At 38.1% G+C, this 4718-nt stretch overlaps 1 non-coding gene across 1 annotated transcript; it reads left to right on the plus strand.

Annotated features, from left to right (window-relative positions):
- The first annotated feature begins 4159 nt into the window (after window positions 1–4159).
- TRNAT-UGU (transfer RNA threonine (anticodon UGU)) lies at window positions 4160–4233 on the plus strand. The gene has a single exon. It is a non-coding gene; the product is annotated as a tRNA-Thr (tRNA).
- The last annotated feature ends 485 nt before the right edge of the window (window positions 4234–4718 follow it).

The following is a 4718-nucleotide window of genomic DNA, read 5'->3' on the forward strand; positions in this document are numbered from 1 at the left end:
TAAGGACATAATTAAGAAAGAAGCAAATTAAACCATGAATGAAAAACTGAGCTCAACAAGGAATGATAAGCAAAGAAAGTAATAAACATCTAGGAAGTCTAAATAAACATTTACTCTAAAATAATATTGGTAATAATGTATAATTATTGGGGGTAAAACACCGAGAACTTAAAATACTGGACAACAATAAGTGAGCTGGGCAGAGCAGGGTGATAAGAAATTTTCTAAAAACATAATTTAAACTATAAGGAACAAACCAAATTTTCTTTAACTTATATCCAATAAATGCAGCTTCCTAATGACAAGATATTTCATTGAAAGTCCTAATGGCAAGTACTATAAAAATCTTTGAATTTGATAGGAGAGCTTCTTGCTTATCTTAGCAAATAAACTAGCCAAAAATTCAAATTCATGATGACAAGGTGCAGATTATACAGATTTTAACCTAATATGACTTTAACCCTATCTGGTAAATGCTTTTGTACCTATGTAGTATTTGGCATATTAATATATTCCAATCTTTCTTCACAACAAAGAATAATGACTTTATGTTATCAAAAGTACTGAGTCAATCCTCGTCTCTTCTTTCCAAGATTACTTTATCATTACAATAACTCCTACTGACCTCACTGAATTTGCCCTTGCTCCCCTTCAGCCTATTCTCAACTCGGCAGCCAGACAGATCCTTTTAAAATATAAATTAAATTATGTCACTCCTCTGCTCAAAACCCTCCAGTGGCTTCCCATGTCATTCCAAGGAAAAACCAAAGACATTACCATAGCTTGGAAGACCATATACTAACTATCCCTCCTGCTCCAATTTCCTATTCGCCTTCCCTGCTCTATTTTTCTCCATGAATCCATTTTGTAAATTTTTCTGCTTTCCTACTAGAATACAGTATCCATGAGAGGATGGATTTTTAATCTATTTTGTTTATTGCTGTATCCCCGTGTCCTAGAAAAATACCTAGAACATGGTAACGCTCAATAAATATTTGGTGAATAAATGGATAAACAGGTGTCAATTTGGGGACTCAGGAATGTATTAATATTTTTCCATTGTAGCACATGGTAATGTTAATTCCACTTATGATAATTTGCCTTATATTTTTCATGTGCAAACTGCCTTCATAAGTCAAGGTAAGATTGTATTATAAAAATAGTATTTCAAAAGAATAAGTAAAAATTTTCAGTGGGACAAGAGGCTAACTCTTTGGAACAAGTTAAGGTCTTTATTTCACTGCTTTCATCAAAATAAATCCTGGATATATTATTGTTTAAATGTACTTTTAAAATATGAGGATAAATTTGGATGCATAGTTATATAAATAGTGGGAGGGATAAGACATCAAAAGTTGACTTCCAGGAAAATTACCATAAAGAAGCAAATTGCTGGATTTAACTCCAATGAAAATTTATAATTCTATATTGAAAAAAGCTATTAATAAATATAAAAATAAAATTAGTAACTTGGAAAACATTTTGAATACATAATACATAAATACATTTGGTCTATTATATTTATATAACATAAATTTGACAGTGATCTTCCAAATAAATAAGGAAAGTGTTGAACAGCCTAAAAGAAGAATAATGAATCAAGGATTCCAGTGCCTTAAAGTAACAGATATTTACTTCTCACTTAGAGGTCCCTGTGTGGCTAGGCTCTGCTGGAATTGGCTGGGCTTTTGTTGTGTTATCTATATGTCTCCCCACTCCAGGCCAGCAGCTACCAGGTATGCTCTTCTCGTGGTGTAACACAGGAGGCAAGTAGGCTAGAAAACTTTGCCATGACTTTTAAAGCCTCAGCTCAGAACCACACACTCTCCTTCCACCTGCATTCCATTGGTGAAATCAAGTCATATTGCTAAACCCAATGTCCGTGGATTGAGGAAGTATACTTCACCCAAATGGAATATACAGCAAGGGAAGCGAGCAAAGGACAAATTGTGCAAAATAATAATATCTAACACAGATAAGGACAGATATACTCTTCTGGCAAATAAGTACGAAGAGCCAAGAAACATACGGAAAAAATTTCAATAAGGAAATGCCACCAGAAACAACGATTAAATGATAGATTTTGCTAGTCAGATTAGCAAAGATTGAAAAATATATAAGTTGATTACAATGTATCTGGCAACAAAAAGCACTACTCAACTAAAAGTTGTTTAAACCATAAACACCTTTTTTTTTTATGTTACAAGATAAAGTGATCTCATAAATCCACTGACCTGACCAGAGTTGATTGATCCATGTTGCACACCTGCTATAACCAGGCTGCTGACTGGCTTTTCAAGGATTTTTGGACATGAGAGGAAATAAAAGGATCAGGACACATCCTCTCTGTCGGTTCAAGCCCAGACATAAAACTTGAAAGTTTCCCTTTCATGTAAAGATAGCTATTCTACAACAAGAGAGAATAAAGCTTATTTGCAGAAGGAAGCAGAAATGATAGAGGGTCCTTGAGACAGCATTAGAGTCACAGGTTTCAGCTGTTGCCAAGAACCAACGGTATTCTTGTCCTTTCCAAAACTCAATTGCTTGACTTTTCCTTGGATTTGATTAAAAGAAGCTAATAAATTCTCCTCTTTGCTTAAGCTAGTTTAAGTACTATTTCTGACACTTGCCACCAAAAAAATTAATCCAATTCTTTAATTTTGTAAAAACAGGTCGTTGATTACTTTCTTTATAGTGGTTTCAGTGGAACAGTAGAAATGGGAACAAATTACAGTGAGTTGATTCCTTAAGACAAGGAAGCTGACAAGAAACTATTTATAGTGATACATACAAGAGTATGGCTCAGAAAGGAGAGAGAATGACAGGGGAAGAGGTTTCAAACAGAGGATGGGGATCACTGATGGAGCTAGACTTCAAGAAGCCAAGTCGGAATACAAAGTCACAAGTGGAAGGATCTACCCAGAAGAAGAAGGACGTTCCTTTGAAAAAGGAGGGATACTTGGAATCCACTGGGGATCGCTCTAGAGATTGAGTTATTTGCATGAAGTTGCTGGGAGAATTAATCCTACTTTTATGTCTTATAAAACGGCTGTTCCTCTTCCAAAATAGACCATCCTGGTTCCTGTGAGCACGTCTACCTGTGTAGCTTGCCTCCTTATAAGCAAAGGGGAGGACAGAGCAGGAAACAAATATTTCCTAATATACTATTACTGAAAGTGAGGAATATAACTTCTTATTCATATGAAGGTACTTTCTCAGTAAGAGCAGTTTCTCTCATACTTCCCTCTACTCTGTCATTTTTGTTGCAACACCATTCTGTTAGAACTCAACAAAAATGTAAATATGTTAAACGAGTGTCCCTTTCCAGAAATCCTTGTCTTTCCCGCCAACTTCCTATCCAGATATTAGAGCTCAAACATCTGTGTGGAGATGAGGTTGAGACCAGGGACTGGATTGGAAAGGATCGTGAGCGCGCTATATGCTCTAGTACAATGCTTCTGAAAGTGGGGTCCCAACGGCATCAGCATCACTTGGAAATTCATTAGAAATGTAAATTCTTGAGCTGCACACCAGGACCTACTGAATCAGAAACTGCGACATGTGTTTTAATAAGCCCTCCAGGTAATTCCGATGCACACTGAAGTTTGAGAACCACTGTTCTAGGGCCACGCTTCTTAACTATGATGTGCATATGAATCACCAGGAAATTGTTAAAATGCAGATTCTGATTCAGTTGATCTGAATGAGGTTCGAGATTTTTCATTCTAACAAGCTCCTAAATGATTCCTTCCCCACAAACCATGCTTTGAGTAGCAAGACTCTGGAATCTAGAGGTGGGGAGGGCAGTGATGGATGGACAGAACCAGTGATGAAGACTTCTTGCTCAGGAGCTGAGGCAACTATCGGCCATATGCCAAGTTGTCAAGGTCTCAGATGAGGGTGTATCTGGGCGCACAGGGGACTGCTGTCCAGAACTTGGAGCAAACTTGAACCTTAGCTCCTGTGTTGCTTTGAGGATAGTGAGTACCACACTGTTAAGCCGTCTGTCAGCCACTGAACTGCACACATTCAAACTGCCTGTATTCGAATCAAAAAGATCAAACAAAAGATCAAGAAAAGATCTTATTAGCGTTTCTCAAAATAAAAAGAAAAATGACAAATTAAGTAAAAGTTACCTTTTGAAGCGGCCACATTGTTTGGCTCCATGGCTTAGTTGGTTAAAGCGCCTGTCTTGTAAACAGGAGATCCTGGGTTCGAATCCCAGTGGGGCCTCTTTCCATGCGCTCAGTTTTACCGAGCGTTCCTTTAGCCCTGAGAAGTGATGAAGAAATTGTCCCGACTACAGTACCACAGCATCCTCTACCTCCTTCCCTCCCCTAGAAAAGGCAGAATTCTAAGAAATAAGCTTAAACCTCTGCAACTCTCTCGAGGGTCATCTTCTGGGAAGATTAACCTGCCTCGATCTCCTTTGTGGCAAGGTTGGGCGGGGAGGAGGTCAGGCAGGTATCGAGCACCTGGCCCTGCGGCGCTCCTCTGCGAGTTCCCCTGCCCAGGGCGGGGGAATGGAGCTTGGCAGAACTTTGCCAAATTATAAACCTGTGGTTGCTGCTGCAGCCAGGGATGGAATCGTTGCTTCGAACTGCGGCCCATACTTAAGAACAAGTAAGGACTATTACTATTTTTGAGGTTTTTCTGGAACTAAAATTTATGACAAGTAGAGATTCAATAAACTCATGAGCCAATGGTTGATTATTACA

This window comes from Equus quagga, chromosome 15 (assembly GCF_021613505.1).
Source record: "Equus quagga isolate Etosha38 chromosome 15, UCLA_HA_Equagga_1.0, whole genome shotgun sequence".
NCBI lineage: Eukaryota > Metazoa > Chordata > Mammalia > Perissodactyla > Equidae > Equus > Equus quagga.